The following is a 19,125-nucleotide window of genomic DNA, read 5'->3' as shown; positions in this document are numbered from 1 at the left end:
GATTCCCAGAAGGCTGCGCAGTAACCCTAGCTAATTAAGACTACATCTCCCAGAATGCTCCGCGTCTGCTCAGTTGGCTCATCCGGGTGTGTTTGGAAGGTTTAGGGAATAGTAACATACTATGGAAAGTCTATTTTGATGCCTGGAGCGCAAGTTCTACCGCGCTTCAGAGACTATGAGTTAGATTTTATAACTCAGGAGCAAATGCAACGTGTGTCCTGTACAACATCTTGTTTGCAGGGGGCCCAAGCTGCAAAATGCATCAAGGGTCAGTAAGGGAAGCTTGTCTATGGACTGGATATTACACTTCTGTTAAGAAAGTTACCGTGACTTCTGTTCTTGTAACTGCATTGGGATTAGGTAGGTAATTGGGGGTCACTTCTTAGCGATGCATTTCAAATTTATTTCAAGCATGCCATGTGTACTTTTGGGCTAGAGATATTGTATATGTTCGCTTATTGAATCTAGGTCTCTCTCTCTCTCTCCCTTTCTTCTTTTCTTTCTTCCTTTCTTTCTTTTGAGACAGGGTTTCTCTGTAACTTTGGAAGCTGTCCTGGAACTTGTTCTGTAGACCACGCTGTAGAACTCATAGAGATCTCCCTGTCTTTGCCTCCCGAGTGCTGGGATTAAAGGCATGCGCTACCAACGCCCAGTTTAGGCATGTTTTTTTGTTTCCCACATTTTACGTGAGGAAAAGTGCATGCGTGCGTGTGTGCATGTGTGTGCATGTGCCGGTGGAGGGCTGAAATAGTGTCCTCTCCTTCCACTATGTCGGTCCTGGGATTCAACTGAGGATGTCAAAGTTGGCAGCAAATACCTTTACCCGGGGCTACAGAAATGGCTCAGTAGTTAAGAGCACTGGTTGCTCTTCCAGAGGTCCCAGGTTCAATGCCCAGCACCTACATGGCAGCTCACAACTGTCTGTAACTCCAGTTTCAGGGGATCTGACAACCTCACACCAATGCACATAAAACAAAATTAAATAAATTTACCGTCTGAGCCATCTTGCCCTATCTTGCTAGCCTTGGACAAAATATTTTAGTATGTCGGGAGGCAGAGGCAGGCGGATCTCTGTGAGTTCGAGACCAGCCTGGTCTACTGAGCTAGCTCCAGGACAGGCTCCAAAGCCACAGAGAAACCCTGTCTCGAAAAAAAAAAAAATTTAGTATGAAGCTTATCCAGGGAAAATCTGAACTGTCCATTTAGCTGCATAGCTCTTCCCTACAGACAGAAATATTTTCTCTTGCCAGGAGAAAGGCATCCAGACTCAAGAGATCTACAAAACTCCACAGCAAAACTGTTTGAAGAAGGAAGGTTAATCCATATCTGTTTGCATGTTACCCCAGGAAACGTCAGCTTTTGAAAGCTGCCACCCATGTTGGTGTGTGGGGTTCTTCAGTGGCGCAGATACTGGCCAGTCACTTTTGCTCCTGCAAGTAACCCCAATAGATCTACTGACTCGTCAAACTAGACTTGAATTCTTTTTTGGCCTGTGGTTGATGCCCTGTCTAGGGGAAGAGATATTTGTTCATGTCTCCCCAGGAAGTCATGTAACACAGTTCCTAAGTGTTCTTAAATTTAGAGTGACCAAGAGAAGACATATACGAACAGCTAGTGTGAACAAAAGTGTACATTGAAACAAAATTTAGAAAACCGAGTTCACTTTTTTTTTTTTTTCGAGACAGGGTTAAAGGCGTGTGCCACCACCGCCCGGCTCCGAGTTCACTTTTATTGTGCAAGAATAACACCTGCGATTCTGTCTGAAAAAATAATAAAAGCTTTTTTTTTTTTCCAAGACAAGGTTTTCAGAGGTCCTGAGTCAATTCCCAACAACCATCTGGTGCCTCATAACCATCTGTAATGAGGTCTGGTCTGGTGCCATCTTGAGGAAGAGACTGGTGAGTCGTCCTCACCAACTTAGACCATGAAACCTAATATGGACAAATCAAATTCAACAGAACCACCATACATGGGCTGCCCATACATGCTTCAGCTTTGCCAGGGATTGCAATGCCAGCAGGAAGCTAGTCAAGCAATGTTGCACAAAGGAACACAGGGCATCTCAAGTGAGTCACAGACCCAGCAGCCTTGGAACTTATAGCCCTTTAGTGGGGAATGCAGCATGCTCCTTCTCCGTGCATCAGAGCTTCAGGGAAAGCCTTGGATCAGCCTGGCTCCTAATGGTTTTTCAAAAAAATTACATTTACTAAAGCCAGGCAGTGGTGGCGCATACCTTAAATCCCAGCACTTGGGGGGCAGAGGCAGGCAGATCTCTGAGTTTGAGGCCAGCATGGGTTACAGACAGTTCCAGGACATCCAGAGCTACAGAGAAACCTTGACTTGAAAAAACGAAAAAAACAAACAAAAAACCCAAGTTTTCATTTGTTTGTGTATTACATGTTATGTGTGTATGTGTGTGTATACAGTGTAACCTGTGAAAGTCAGGTCTCTCCCACCTGGGAACTAAAGTCAGTTTGTCAGGATTGGCAACAAGTACCTCTGTCCACTGAGTTACCTTGCTGGCAGAGATGAAATGCCTTTTTTCCCCGATTTTCACACACATACGTATACAGTCACACATACACTGCAGTGCACCACGCCTGTCTATGCTCTATGCACCACCATAGTTCGTGAACCAGGCAAGGGGCTGGAGATTGAAACACACAAAGACACAGAGACAGAGACACGGATCATCCTTGAAACAGGAATGCCCCCTTTACTGTGTACCAGAGCCCCTTATATAGGGATCCATAACTAACAGCCACGCCCCAGCCAAACCCACCAGACCCACTCTCCTGCCTTCAGGAACTTCTGAGGTTCTGGTGCTCAGAGCAGCTGCAGGCTGTCTCAAGTAGAGGAAAACAAGTTGTTTACAAGAAATTCAGGATCTGGGGGTTCACAGCTCCCAACAATACACCCATATACACACAGAGAGAGATGAAATGTTAAAACATTTCAAGGACTTTTAACTTTTTGTTTCACAGGATGAATGTCGTGTAAAACTTTTAGATAAGATCCCTTCAGTGACTCACCCAGGAAGACCATGAACTACTGAGCTGCCCTGTTTTCCTGTTATTGTCAACTGAGAAACCCTTGCAAAGTCAGCAAACTTTTTACATCTAAGGTCTTTTTGTTTGGTTTGGTTTCCTGTGTTTTTATTTTATTTTATTTCTTTAAGTTTCCCAGAGTCAAAACAGGCAACTTTGGAAAGTGTGAACTGTAACATTGTTTTGGGATTCTCTGACACCAGGGTAAAATCACGAGTGTCAAATACTGTGATGTTGTGTGAGGTCAGTGAAGACCCTATAGAGCGGAGAAGGGACTGGGGCTGTCCGGGCACAGCGGGAAAAACCTCTGCTTTGACTGTTTGCCCATATCTGCTTCTGCAGACCTCGCCACACCAGCTCTGCCATGACGTGGCTTTTCCCTGGTAGCCTAGGCTGGACCTCCTTGTCTCACCTGCTATTCTCAAAGCTGGCCTGCATCTATTATCAAATAGACTGCGGTAGCTCTGAGAGCGGCATTGTCGTCATGCCTGGGTCTTATGCGGCTGTACGACCAAGAATGGCTTCCTATCTAAGAAGTGGTTCTCTCTGGGCTCTTGTTTTTCTGCTCTGAGAGGAGTCGGAGAGGAATCCTGACTTTTCTCTTCCAGGTGAACAGCCTGTACACAGAGGCCCTCTGCTTCCCACTCCCCAGGAGCTGTTGTTTCGAAGACATGGATCTACAAAACTAATTCATTTTAGGGACAAGTATCTGACTGTTGGAATTCACTAGAACTTCCGTCCCACAGGAGGGAGATAAACACTGAAGAAAGGGCTGGTGGACATGAAAGAAGAACATCAGAAACCCCAGAACATACCCGACACAGGCAAGCTCCTCCATACTGGGGGCAGCCACTGTGATGCTGGCATAGGGAGGTGTTACATCAGCTGACAAGAAAGAGATTACATCTCCAAGAACCTGAACCTCAGTGTTTGTATTCTTCTTTAACATCTTCATACTCGTACAAGATGAATGAGGAAAGATCTAACTTTTCTGTTGAGTGATTGATTTGAGGCAGATGCTTAGGTAGCCCAGGGAGACCAGAAGCTGGCTGATCCTCTGTGGGGTTGTATGCCAGTGCCCAGGTTAGAAGATGGGGGTGGGGATCAAACCCAGGGCCTTTAGCATGATCCACCTATCATGCTACCCTACCCACTGAGCTACAGTCCCAGTGCCTCGGTTATTTTTAATGTCAATGGTTCCACTGACTTCTTCAGAATGATGTCAGGTTTGCATCCAGTTTTAAAAACAAGCCGGCATCTTCTAAACACGGTAGCCGACTGTCTCTTACTCGGGGCTCACCAACCTGTACTTTGCTCTTGATCTTACAGATGCTGGTTTGTCTAGAAATTTATACACACCTTGTAAGAGGCATCAGCTGACAGATGAGAAACCAGAAATCTTACTCAGGTCACTTGGCTTGCTGGTGACAGCCGGGACTAAAGCGGCTCTTTCTGACTCCAGAGCTCCGGGAGACCTAGCTCCTGCCTGCGCTTTACTTGTTAAGGTTACAAACCCGTCTAGTGCATCCTGGTCCTGGCTCAGAGTCCTTGCATCCCACACAACCCGGAAGCCTCTCCACTAGCCTTCTACCGCCTAGAGCCCACCAGTGTTTAAGAATGTTGGCGGTGCAGAGAGGAGGTCCAGGAATTTTCTCATCTCCTTTCCAGGGGCAGTTCCACACACTCAACCCAGGTGCCGGCCCTCTCCTTCAGCATGCATCTGAAGAGATTGCCACGCCACTTCTGCCCAGTACAAAAGCCAGAGGAAAAGGCTAAGGAGAAGCTAGGAAGCAGGGATGGCGGGGGAGGGGGGGAGTTGCACAAAACAACAACAAAAACCTCCAACATTTCAAAACTACATTTCCCCTAAATTTCTGGCCCTTTTACCACTTTCTGCTTTTAGGATTGCTTCAGGATAAAGTTCCCGAAAGGCTGTGAAGGAGATGGAAGAAACTGAAAGACTGCACTGTTACCAAAAGCAAAGGAGTGTCTTGCTGGATCCCGAATGAAATAACAGCATTTTCTGACACAGGACTTGGGAAACAACTGGGGAAATTACTATTGTATTGGGAAGTATGTGAAAAGTGAAGTTACATAAAAACGGTTTTTGTTGTTGTTTTGTTTTGCTTTTTTAAACATCTATCTGTTTATTTACTTGAGAGCATGTTTGGCACAGGGGAAAGTAATTACTTTGGCTGAAGACAGGTGTGTGTGTGTGTCTCTCTCTCTTTCTGGTTTTTCGAGACAGGATTTCTCTGTGTGACAGTCCTAACTGGCTTGGAACTGCTTTGTACACCAAGCTGGCTTTGAACTCACTGAGATCTGTCTGCCTCTGCCTCCTGAATGGAATGCTGAGATTAAAGACGTGCGCCACCACCGTCCAGCTGGTCCTTCTCTCTTAGTGAAAGACAGTTCTCTCCCACTGAGTGTAGCTTCTGGAGGGAGACTCATGAGGATACCCGCCTAGCCAGTCTGGCAATCAATGGGGTGACATGTCACAGACAGATCACCTTCAAACCTTATCTCAACTCTGCAACCTGGGCTCTCCATCCCTCTCTTACAGCACACGGAGAGAACCTCTGCCTCCCACGTCCCGGGATTAAAGGCGTTCTCCCAGAACAGGAACATTATACCACACAATAATCCCCCATGACCTCATCCTCCAGTCTCTGGGACCTGTCTATTCCTTTCTGACTGTATTTGCATAGCAATGATTGTCTGTTTATGTCTGGCTTATTTTACTTAGCATGTTTTCAGGATTGTAGAATGTGTCAGAATTTAATTCCTTTTAAGGGTCAATGACACGCTATGAAATATGTGTGTCAGCCGGGCGGTGGTGGCGCATGCCTTTAATCCCAGCACTCGGGAGGCAGAGGCAGGAGGATCTCTGTGAGTTCGAGGCCAGCCTGGTCTACAAGAGCTAGTTCCAGGACAGGCTCCAAAACTACAGAGAAACCCTGTCTCGAAAAACTAAAAAAAAAAAAAAAAAGTGTGTCACTTTTAAAAATCTATTTATAAACCAGGCGATGGTGGCTCATGGCTTTAATCCCAGCATTTAGGAGGCAGAGGCAGGTGGATGTCTGTGAGTTCGAGGCCAGCCCTGTCTACAGAGTGAGCTCCAGGACAGCCAGAGCTACACAAAGAAACCCTGTCTTGAAACAATAACAACGAAACAATCCATTTACGTGTTGATGATCATTTGTGTTGTGCCCACCATACCTATTCTGTAAGCAGTGCTGTTCTGGGCGTGGCACAGAAGTAACTATTTTTGCCCTTGCTTTCAGTTCCTTTGGGTTCATACAGATGTTCATTGATTTGTGGTTATGTCCTAAAAAACCCATCATAAGTTGAAATACTATATGTCAGGATCAAATTTAATACTTGTAACCCGCCAAACATCATAACTTAGTCTAGTTGACATTATTAACAAACAAGTTACGTTTATTTACTGTGTGTATCTATGTATTTGTGTGGGCATGTGGACACCACAGCATGCGTTTGGAGGTTAGAGGCCAACTTGCAGGAGTTGGTTCTTGTCTCTACCAAATGGGTCCTGGGGACAGAGCTCAGATAATTATTCTTGGCAGAAAGTGCCCTCATCTACTGAACCAACTCACTGGCCCTAGCCTACTCAAAATATGCTTCAGAATACATATGTTAGCTGACAGAGGACTAAAATAATCAAACATAAGCAATATAATAAGGTGACAAGTATCTCATATTAGATACTCTCCCCTGTAGTATAGTGATTTTTTGTTTGGTTTTCAAGACAGGGTTTCTCTGTGTAGCTCTAGTTATCCTGGAAGTCACTCTGTAGACCGGACTGGCCTCAAACTCACAGAGATCCCTTACCTCTGCCTCCAGAGTGCTGGGATTAAAGATGTATGCCACCACCACTGGGTTTCAGTATAGAGGTGTTTATCTTCATATTTCTGTGGCTTAATAGGGAACACAGCTTTCTGCCTTCTTCCCATAAAACAAGAGAGTATTATCCCACATACATTTAGCCCAGGACAAGAACCAAATTTCAAAGTCAAAGTATAGTTTCTGGGACTGAGAAGTTGGCACACCACGCAAGTATGAAGAACTAACTTTGGATCCCCAGCATTTGTGTGTAAAAAAAAAAGGTAAGTGCCTGATGCCAACTCTGGCTACCATGTGCACACACCCACACAAACATGTACATATACACATACTACCACGTACATATACACACACTACCACGTACATATACACATACCACACAAACATGTACATATACACACACTACCACGTACATATACACACACTACCACCACTGCATACAAAGTGAAGTTCCTATTGAATGTGCTTCGCTTCAAAGCATTATAAAAGATTTAAAAATGTAATTTGAACCTCTGAGATGGAGGCCATCTGTACTTCGGAGCGGAGCTGCTCTTTACTGTATCTGAATGTTTCCTTAACACAGGCGTGGCCTCCTGCCTCTGACAGCAGCTGCTGTTCTGTACCAACAGTGCAGAGAGGTTTCCATTTCTTCTCATTCCCACAGTGCTTCAGTTTCTGTTTTGCTTCCTCATACAAGCAATCCTATTGGATACGAGGTGACACCTCAATGTGACTTGGGTTATAGTCCTTTAAGGGCCAGCAGCTCTGGGCATTTCTAATGAGCTGATTAATCATTTGTGTGTCTTTGCAGAAATGACAAAACTCTTGCCTATTTTTGAATGGGTTGTTATCATAGGTGTTCATAAACTTATATTTTGAAACCCTAATCCCTTGTGTGACTCCATCTATAGATCGGTTTGTGAGTAATTAAGGCTAATGAAGCCACAGAGTAGCTGAAGGGACTAGTGTCTCTTTCCCTCTGTCTTCCCCTCCTCCCTCCCCATGAGTACAAAGGAAGGGTCATGTGAGGACACAGGGAGCCCACAGCTGTCTGAAAGCCAGGAGAGGCTCCAGAAACCAATCTTGCAAAACTTAATTCCGGATTTCCAGCCACCAACACTAAGAACTTAAATTTCTGCTGTTTAACTCATCTGTCTGTGGTATGTTTTTATGGTGACCTGAGCAGACTAACATATTCATAAGAGAAAAAATTTAAGAAAAATTAATTCACACAAAGCCTCTTGCTCTGAGGAAATTACTATTAAGATTAGAAAAGGTATCCAGCTTGGTGGTACACGCCTTTAATCCCAGTACCTTGGAGGCAGAGGCAGGCATATTTCTATGTGTTCAAAGCCAAACTGGTCTACTTAGTGAGTTCCAGGCCAGCCAGGGCTGTCTCAAGACAAACACAAACAAACAAACCTAGAAAAAGCTGGATACGATAATGCTTTGGACTCAGGGGACTGAAGTGGGAAGACAGAAAGTTTGATATGGGGAACATAGTGAGGTCCTATCTAAGAAAGAAAGGAAGTCTATGAAGAAAAATAAAGGAGACCCTCCATCATCACACATTGGAGGCTCCCTCCTGGACCCCAGATTAGGCACAAACCACATCCAAACTCCTGTTTTCACAGAGAGAGCCTTTATTGAGGGTGGGGGTCAGGGAGAAAAGTTAAAGTGTCTGCTTTCTGACTGAGGAAGAAAACAACAGCAAATAACCTTGCAGGTGTAATTTTTTTAAATTAATTTATTATATATACACTTTCCAGGATACAGTGCCAGATCTCATTACAGATGGTTGTGAGCCACCATGTGGTTGCTGAGAATTGAACTCAGGACCTCTGGAAGAGCAGCCGGTGCTCTTAACCTCTGAGCCATCTCTCCAGCCCTGTAGGTGTAATTTTTAAAAGAAAAAAGTCTGTGTTAGAAAGGGCTATAATAAGATGCAGTGGTATATTTTGACTAGGAATGTTAATTAGGTAAATCAAAAGGGACTTTTTATTGCCAGACTTTAATACTTTGATATCTGGACCTTGGTAGTCAGCCTGAGGAGGAGGAAGTGGACAAATAAGGGAATAGATCCTGGCAGCTAGCTTTAGGAATGCAATCTAACAGTTTTTTGTTTTTAGCAAGACAGAGGGAATGGGGCAGAAGGGCAAGGCCTGCCAGAGTCCTGTGTGCTCGAGCTGGCTGGAGTCCCTTCAAAAACGATGTGAGAAAACAGTCACAAATCCCAAGTGAATATTTTATAGAATACAGTACTCTTTACCTCAGTAATAAATATGGGGGAAAAGAGTTGAATGGGCACTTCTCCCAAGCAAAAAAAAAAAAAAAAAAAAAAAAGCTTGTCAGGAGCCATTTCAGGCTTCTCCTTTCTCAAGTCTCACAGGGCCTTGAGGTGGAAATCTTCAGACAGAAAAACTTAAAGTTAACTGAGACGTTTTACACTGACCTTGGAGATTCAAGCTTCCAGAAGGCACCTCAGAGTGTCTTCTTTGTTTGCTGCTTATCACTAACAGCAGGTGCTCTAGCCACTGACCTTGCAACTGCCCCACTTTGCTGCCTAGCTACCGAGCCCCTCCTTTCCTTCCCTCTTTTCCCCCTTCCTCAGTTCCCCCTTCCCGAGCTCCTCACTGAGGAGTATATAAGACATAAAACTTGCTTCAATAAACGGGATCCCTTGACAAGGAATACTGCTTGGCGTCCGTTTCTCTCCCCGCCCATGTCTTTCAGATAGTGCCTCTTCAGACCCTGGAATAACTTAGGACCTGCTGGGCGGGTCAAAAGCTCATTATTAAACATTAGGAGAAGGCAAATTTAAACCAAATTGAAAAACTGTTACAAACCTAATGTAATGGAGCAAATGTAAAAGGAAGTAACAAGGATGCTGTTGAATGCTAGTAAAGATGTGGGGCTTGGATCAGCAAGAGGTGCTTGCTGTACAACCTGAGTTCAACCCCTGGAGCCCATGGTGGGGAGAACAAACTCCTAAGAGTTGTTTCCTGAGCTCTACAAGTGTGCACACACACAATAATCGTAATAATGATAAATAAAAATAAATAAAATTAAGTTAACAAAAAAGATGCAGAGTTTGGCTGGGTATTCCAGCACATGCCTATAATTGCACCTCTTGAGAGATAGAGACAGGAAGATCAAGAGTTCAGTACCAGTTTGGATTATGTAAAACCTGTCTTCTTCTTCTTCTTTTTTTTTTTTAGGTTTACTCTTTTGTAACTAATGTCTCATATATATATATATATATGTATACATATATATTATTGATATTTATTGAGCTCTACATTTTTCTCTGCTCCCCTCTCCATCTCTCCCCTTCCCCCTTCAATTCTCCCCCAAGGTCTCTATGCTCCCAATTTACTCAGGAGATCTTGTCTTTTTCTACTTTCTACTTCCCATGTAGATTAGATCTATGTAAGTCTCTCTTAGTGTCCGCATTATTGTCTAGGTTTTCTGGGACTGTGGTTTGTAGGATGGCTTTCTTTGCTTTATGTTTAAAAACCATCTATGAGTGAGTACATGTGATAATTGTCTTTCTGTGTCTGGGTTACCTCACTCAAAATAATGTTTTCTAGCTCCATCCATTTTCCTGCAAAATTCAAGCTGTCGTTATTTTTTTCTGCTGTGTAGTACTCCATTGTGTAAATGTACCACATTTTCCTTATCCATTCTTCGAGCGAGGGGCATTTCAGTTGTTTCCGGGTTCTGGCTATGATAAATGTGAAACCTGCCGGGCGGTGGTGGCGCACGCCTGTAATCCCAGCACTCGGGAGGTAGAGGCTGGCGGATCTCTGTGAGTTCGAGACCAGCCTGGTCTACAAGAGCTAGTTCCAGGACAGGCTCCAAAACCACAGAGAAACCTTGTCTCGAAAAAAAACCAAAAAAAAAAAAAATGTGAAACCTGTCTTAAAACAGACAGACAGACAGACATACAGCAATAAACATGCAGAGTCTTAGCATCCCTAGAATCTTCAGTGCTGATAGAATGCTACTTTGTAATATATTTAAAAAACCATCCAGACTGGTTTCTATTTTATTATTAAATTTAATAAATAACTTATTGAAGTATTAAATAATAATAATTTTTAAAAGCAGGGTCTCTATTCTGTAGCTCTGGCTTTCCTGGAACTCAATATTTAGAACAGGCCAGGCTTGAGCTCACAGAGATCTGCCTAGTTCTGCCTCCTGTGTGTTGGAATTAAAGTCCTGCAGTACCACACCACACCTGGCATTTTTATTATTATTGTGTGTGGCGGGGTGAAGAGATCAGAGAACAACTTTCAGAGGTAGGTCTCTTGTTCCAGCATGTGGGTTCTTCTTTCCAGGCTTGGGTGGTAAAGCCCTTTTCCAGCAGCGCCATCTCACCTGCCCTGACAGTGGCCCCTGACAGGTTCTTACAGTGTTGTGCACTGACCCAGAATTTCTGCTTAATTCTTGTTGTAAACCTTAGAGAACGGAGACATTCAATGTTTATGTGGAAATCACTCACATATATGAATAAATTGTGGCTTAGCCATGTCATGATCACCTCTCATCAGAAACAATGAACTAAAATATGAACATCATGCCTGTGGCAGACTTGGTGGAACGAGCCCTTGATTTCTGGGGCATTCACAAATGATGTTGCTCTGGACAAAGATCCAGTTTCAGCAACGTTGGAAATGAATCAGAAGTAATGACCATGGAAGCCAGGTGTGATGGCACATACCTGTAATCTAAGCACTTGGAGGTTGAGGTAGTAGGATTACAAGCTTGAGGCCAGCCTGGAATGCATAGCAAGACCCCTAACTCTGGCAACTGCCACTTGCTCCTGTTTGTCAGGGAGGTCAGAAGACGGCTCTTTCTTCTGGAGTAAAGTTCAATCCCTGTGGTTCCCCGCTTCCTAGTTCACAGCTCACTACTCTCAAACAACTATGGTTACCAGAAGCTAAAACCTGGGACTAGAAAACCAATTTTATAACACAAACCTGACCCTCTGTAATTTTCTGTATCAGACTGAAAACGCAGCCTTGCAAAGAAGGAACCTGCCTCAGCTAAGAACCCGACAGGACACACCAGAATTCTTAGAATCTAACATCAGATATGAGGTTCATTTTCCACCACGGACCTACATGCTGACAGGTTACTGTGAAGGCCCAGATGCTGACTTGGGGCAGGTACAGAATTCGTGCCAGAGACAGGAAGTCAGTCATGCCTACTCTTGAATCAGCGCTTCCTCAACATTAGCTTGTAGGCTGCACACACATCCTTCCACCCACCTGAGCCTAGCTTGTTATCCTTAATGAGCACAGCTATGCTGACCTCATCGTGCTATGAAGTTTATGTAAGACTCCCAATGCAAACAACGTCTTTTCTAAACAGAACAGAAGCTGTCAATCAGGACTTAGGAACCTGCACAAGGTTGTTTGTCTCTCTATGCAGGTGATCTGTTTCGAAACAAGACCATGTGACCAATAATGATTAAAATCCTCATGTCCAGCTGGGCAATGAGATGGAATTTGCTGGGATTTTGTGGTTCTGGAGCTCGGGGTCTCCCAGCCGACCCGCGCCCGCAAGCCCTAGCACGAAGTCGGGCAGGCTTTGGGTCCTGCACTCCTGGCTGCAGCGACGGCCAGGAGCACTCACACCCACCAGCACCCCAGCGCTCCCACACGAGGGGGCTGGATCTTGGACCCCCAAGCTTCCCTCTCCTACGCTGTAGGACATCTGGACTTTTTTTTTTTTTTTTTTTTTTTTGCCAGGTTTCAAGGAAACTGTCCCCGGACTCCATCCCACTCCATCTGTGTATCCTCTGTGTAGCTCACAACCTGTTACAGCTTTGGACTGAGTTGATGGAAGCCTGGAAACCTAGTCCAGCAAGGCAGCTTTGGGAGTTCGGGGTGGAGTTAAACTAGGCTCATTCCAGACTACACTTCCCACAAATCTCCTAGCCTTGAGGAGGTGACATTGCAGACTTTAATCCTTCACCTCTGGTTGGAGGGTTCTCCAAGTGTGTACCGCCCACCCCAGACTTTATTTGTGTACTAAACTTCAATTCTGCAGCCCAATACAACGCGTGGTCCATCACAAAATCCCGATTGAAAACAGCTATCAAAGACATTGGGGACAATTTGAGAAATTTGAATGTGGGCTAGGAATGAGAAATTTACAGAATCAGCTAGCGGTGATGGCATATACATTTTAATTCCAACGTTCTTCTGGAAGACTGAAACAAGAGGGTTGCCACAAAGTCTAGTCCAATCCGCTTACACAGCGAGTTCCAGACTAGCCCGGGCTACAGAGTGAGACTCTGCCTCATAAAATAAAATAAAGCAATTTTAACAAATATTACACTTATTTTAAATGGAATAATATTGAACAATATTAATCCTTACAAAGGAATACATGGCAAAGTACTTGACTTTAGAATTCTTTGCTAATTCACTTTACAACTTATTTTCACAAAAAATATTCAAAGAAACTCATAAAAAAGAGTACAAAGAGTACATTTTCTTAAACCAAGGGTATAGCTACAGATGATTATCCACTTTGTCAGTTTTTACCTTTTGTGTCCCTGAAATTTTTGCAATTTAAAGGCAAAATGTGGTAAGGATTCTGTCTCCATTAAGATGCCCTTTAAACTCAAAGGGAAACCAAAATAAATATCTCACGGGAAAGTTAAAGTTCTTTACACATGAAGTACAACAGCACTATAAAATCTGGGACTAACAGAATTTATTTCAGGAACACCCTCTACCTCCATTAAAAAAACTATTAAAATTAAATAAAATGGAAAAATACAATAGTGATAGTTACTAAGTAGAGAATGCGGGCCGGGCGGTGGTGGTGCACGCCTTTAATCCCAGCACTTGGGAGGCAGAGGCAGGAGGATCTCTGTGAGCTCGAGGCCAGCCTGGTCTACAAGAGCTAGTTCCAGGACAGGAACCAAAAAGCTACGGAGAAACCCTGTCTCGAAAAAATCCAAAAAAAAAAAAAAAAAAAAAAATTGGAGGGCTGGAGAGATGGCTCAGTGGTTAAGAGCATTGCCTGCTCTTCCAAAGGTCCTGAGTTCAATTCCCAGCAACCACATGGTGGCTCACAACCATCTGTAAAGAGGTCTGGCACCCTCTTCTGGCCTTCAGGCATACAGACAGAATATTGTATGCATAATAAATAAATATTAAAAAAAGAAAAATCTTAAAAAAAAAAAAGAGGTGGGAAGATGGCTCAGAGGACTAAGAACACTGACTGTTCTTCCAGAGGTCCTGAGTTCAATTCCCAGCAACCACATGGTGGCTCACAATCTATAATGAGGTCTGGTGCCCTCTTCTGGATTGCAGGCAAAAATGCAGACAGAACGCTGTATACATAATAAATAAATAAATAAATAAATAATAGAGAATGCATCTGTCAGAGCTGCCACATTTAAACCTTAGACCTTAAGGAAGCATCCTTGTGTTTTTTATTTTTTGTTTTCTTAAATTAGGGGCACATGGGCATAATCAGATATGTGAAACATGTGTTTGGCTAATGTTCTGTTGGAACCTTCAGCTCGTCCCACCCCTGCATGAGCCGGAAAGTCCCATTTCTGTCTTTCTCTCCAAACTCTGGAACCTAAAAGCCCAGTTCCGCATTCTCGGTGGCTAAGGCTGCCCTTCCCCTAAAGTTGCAGTAGCCCAGACCCCATAAACCCAGCTTATGACACACCCCTCGCCTACAAGCTGTATTTCCCTGCTTTAGTTCGGGTGCGAAGCTTCTCTGGCCTCCATCTCTGGGACTGGCGGACCTGTCCAGGAGTTGCTTTATTCAAACAAACCTCTTGCTATACTTTTTCTTTTTTTTTTTTTTGGTTTTTCGAGACAGGGTTTCTCTGTGGCTGTCCTGGAACTAGCTCTGTAGACCAGGCTGGTCTCGAACTCACAGAGATCCGCCTGCTTCTGCCTCCAGAGTGCTGGGATTAAAGGCGTGTGCCACCATCGCCCGGCTTGCTATACTTTTTCAATTAGGCTTGATTTGGCTTGCTGCATTGGCAGAGAAATCTATTATTGGGTACGGAAAACCCATTAGCTGATATTAACACTAGTCATTTCTTTCATGAAAGAATAAATTTACATTTTGGATCCTAACTCGTATGGAAGAGGGGGAAGGGGTAGAGTTAAAAAGTTATGGCTAAATTGGGCGGTAGTGGCGCGTGTCTTTAATCCCAGCACTTGGGAGGCAGAGGCAGGCGGAGCTTTGTGAGTTCCAGGCCAGCCTGGTCTACAAGAGCTAGTTCCAGGACAGGCAGGGCTGTTACACAGAGAAACCTAGAGAAACCTATCTAAAAACGGACTAGAGATGAAGCTCAGTTGGCAGAGTGTCTACCATGTCTATCATGCAGGAAGCCCTGGTTACCATTCACAGCCCTGCGTGAACCCTGCTCCCTGCTGCTGTGCTACCAGTGCTAACCCCCACTAGGAAGGTAGGATCAGAGTTGGGGGCATCCTCCACAATGCCCTGAGCTCCAGGAGACCTTGTCTTTGATTTTAATCCCAGTGCTAGGGTGGTGGTCCCTGGGGCTCTCTGGCTAGTCATCTTGACAGACTTGGTGATGACCCTTTGACACTCAAGGCTTTCCTCTGGCCACCACATTTGTCTACACACCCAACCTTTTGTGTGATGAGATATCATTCCAACACTGATGTCATACTAACAAGGAAGAAAGAGATAAAATGGCCCACTCTGGTATGGTCCATTGTTGAGAAACAATGGGATACTTAAGGGCTTGTGATGAAAGAGACTTTGACAAAGAGCTTGAACACGGTTGTCTCAGAGAGGCTCCCGGCCCTACTGGCAGAGGGAGCTTTTGTCACTACCAGGCATTCTTCAAAGAGAAATAGAAAATTACCAGAATGTGCTGAATTCAGACCAGACTGCTGCTCAGTCAACAACCATGGCAGCAGCCTTTCCCCCTCCTCCTGGTCTCACGGATCCCAGCAAGCACCAGTCTCAGAGTCTGCCTTGACTCTCTAGCACCCAGGCACCCAGATTTCTTACTTTTCCAAGTGAGTGTGCAAACATGCAGGACACACCAGACACAGAAAAGGGGGCTACTGATGGACCTGTGGTGGTTTTGATGAGAAACGCCCCTCTACGATCACATACTTAAACACTTGGTCCCCAGTTGGTGGCTGTTTGGAGGAGGTTATGGAACCTCCAGGAGAATAGTCTTACTGTAGGAAGTACACCAGTAGGGTTGAGATTTGAGCGTCTGTAGTCTCACCCCACTTCCTGCTCTCACTGCTTCTTGTGTTTGGGTAAAAATGTGATCAGCCAGCTTCATGCTCCTGCCACTATGATATGCCTTCCCTGCCACAATGGACATGAGCCGTCTGGAACTGTAACTCATAATAGACTCTTTCTTCCTTAAGTTGTTTTTGGTATTTTATGATATACATGATATTTTATCACAGCAAGAGAAGAGAAACTTAATACACCCTTTCCTCGTTGCCTGCTGGGGTATCAGAGACAGCCTTTCAAGAGGCAACTCCCGCTTTGCTTTCTGGGCCTGAATTCTCCCTAGAGCTGCTGACTTGCTGTCTCTTTCTGGCGCTGGAGCTGAACTCTGAGTCTCACTATGCTGATATTTTCTTTTCTCGGTTCATGGCATTAATGAGTCTTCTAACAAACTTCCTACTCCTAAAAGACTGTCTGTCTCAGCATCTCCCTTGAGTCCCACATCTAAGGCGTTTCAAAGACAACCCCAGAGTCATGTGCTCAAGAAGAACCTTGTGACGGCAGGCTCATGGGTCAGCATAAGACTGTCGAAGGGATAAATTAGAACAAACTTTGTGTTTGGGTTACCAGTGATACCCTGTCCCTTGTGAGCACTTATTATACTCTCCTATTCTGCTGTACTCTGAAGCTGGGATGACAGGCGTGTACTGTACACTTGCTTTGTGGGGTGTTGAAGCTCGAACCCAGGCCTTCATGTATGCTAGGGCAGACATCCAGCCAACTGAGCTATATGCCATCGTCTCTAGAATTCATATTAGCTGTTATGATTTATGGTGTGGGGTGACCCTAGCAGGTCCCACTGTGAGTGGGAGAGGCCACGGTGGGTGGGAGACAGATACACCATGTGGAGAGATCTTAGTCCTAGAGTTTATATAGAGGGAGGTCACGAAGGCGAGAGAGAAAGAGAGAGAGAGAGAAAGAGAGAGATAGAGAAAGAGATAGAGGGGAAAGGGGGTGCAGAGGCTGCCTCTTCAGAAGAAGAACGACAGAGAGAGAGAGAAATGAAGAGAGGAGGCAGGAGATCCAAGAGATCGGGCTTGCCTTGGCAGGAAGGGGGAGACTGGGAGTGGGCAGAGCCTGTCCTTTAAAGGACACTGCACCCAAGTGACGGGGCAGGCCAGCATAGTTATACCAATAGCTCCTTGCAAACTTTCCCATTATATTCTCCTAGACCTGGATTATCAGTTATGTTTATATTCAGATGAAGAAAACAACCAAATGTGCCTCCTTCTGCCTAGAGAATTATATTATATATATTATCATAGTCTCCCAGAGTCTTCTTTCCCTGAACAGGTTGTGATACAGTAATCGCTCACTTTTAGGTGACACTCCACACATTTCAAATCTATCTATTAACTAGTCGGATGCTTTTTCTCCCCGCTGTAAAGTGGCTCTCCGTGGATCTGGGAAGTCTGCTGATGGTTATGTCGTGGAAGCATATGGGTAAATTCCACGTGGATGAACTACTTGTGTATTCAACTCACTGGTACCTTTGAGTCCTTGGTTTATTTTATTAACTGTTACATTTAACACAGGAATAGCATTATAGAACCCATTAATTAATTTATTTTTGAGAAAGGCTTGTACAGATCATCCCAGGCAGCACTTGAGAGGCAGAGGCAGGTGGACCTCTGTGAGTTCAAGGTCAGCCTGGTCTACAAAGTGAGTGCCTTGAGAGGCTCTCCGAAGCTACACAGAGAAACCCTGTTTCAAAACACCATCCCCCCAAAACAAACAAAACAAACAGATCATCCCAGGCTAACCCTGAACTCCATAGTGGAGGATGACTTTGAATCTATGATCCTCCTGCCTCTGCCACCTGAGTGCTTGAATTACACGATTGTACTACCACACCTGTTTTACTCGGTATTGACTTTGTGTAAAAAAAAGAGTTAAGATTATAGCTGAACTCCCCTTTACACCTGCCTGCTAATGAGAAAGCTGATCGGTTTATTTTGCAGGTGTTCCTTATTGTTTACTCAAGGAATGCATTATGACCCTGAGAAACAGCTTTTGTAACCTTTTTTTATTGCCTAAAGTTTGTTGTTGAAGCATATATAAGCTGTGTAAACAGAATCGAGGGGGAATTAGAGCTGGAAAGAATAAAGCACATGACCGGCAGATTGCGTGTGTAAGTCCTTTTCCCTCAGATACATAGAAAAGTTTTTACGTCCTGCTACACTGAAGGCATCCTTCCTGCAGCCCTGGTACAGTCCTGGGAGCTGGTCTCTTAGGCTGCAATATTTTATGAATCCAAAGGAGAACTGACACATTTGCCTTAGTTTTGATAGTAAAGAAAAAGCACCAAGACCTTCGGCTTTATTTGTAGCTTCTCCTTATCGGGCTGGAGGGGTCCTGCTGTTTACAGTTTGTTGACAGTAATTACTGAATGGATATCGGATGCAGTCTTGTGTTTTCCCTACACCAGCTGTCACAATCATGTGTTTTTGCTTTATCAAATTTTCAGATAACATTAGTTGACTTTCAAATATTGAACCAATTTTGCATTGGTGAAATAAACTATACCAGGTTGTAATGTGTCTTGTGGGTATAATAATATACAGTACATTTTGATTTTTATCTTTGTGTGTATGTGTGTGTGCACACACACTTGTGTGCATGAATGCATGTCATGGCTCACACATCTGCAGGTTAGGGAACAAAACATGGAAGAGGGCTCTTTGGATCTGGCAGCAGATGCCTTTGCCTGTTGAGATACCTTGCCAGCCTTCACCTTATTTTTTGACACAGGGTCTCGAACCTAGAACTTTCTAAAAGACAAGACTGGTTGGCCAGTGGGCTTTAAGGATCTGCTGATCTCCATACCTCCAGGCTCTGGGATTATAGGCACTGGCTGTCTTTATACCTGGGTGTTTTTATTGTTTTTAACGTGGGTGCTGGGGGATCAAATTCATCCTCATTCCTTGATGAGATATTTTACCAG

General features: G+C 44.3%; 1 long non-coding RNA gene across 2 annotated transcripts; it reads left to right on the top strand.

The window, feature by feature from the left end:
• Nucleotides 1-87: 87 nt before the first annotated feature.
• On the top strand, nt 88-5,152 carry LOC121453610. Of its 2 annotated transcripts, XR_005975033.1 has the most exons (4): nt 88-360; nt 3,656-3,975; nt 4,377-4,740; nt 4,951-5,152. It is a non-coding gene; the product is annotated as an uncharacterized LOC121453610 (long non-coding RNA). The 2 variants fall into 2 exon arrangements; XR_005975032.1 differs by lacking the exon at nt 4,377-4,740.
• The last annotated feature ends 13,973 nt before the right edge of the window (nt 5,153-19,125 follow it).

This window comes from Microtus oregoni, unplaced genomic scaffold (assembly GCF_018167655.1).
Source record: "Microtus oregoni isolate MIOR12 unplaced genomic scaffold, Mior012 000011F_ref0000422, whole genome shotgun sequence".
Taxonomy (NCBI): domain Eukaryota; kingdom Metazoa; phylum Chordata; class Mammalia; order Rodentia; family Cricetidae; genus Microtus; species Microtus oregoni.
The sequence above is the reverse complement of the archived record's forward strand: the minus strand, read 5'-3'. Positions and strand labels throughout refer to the sequence as shown.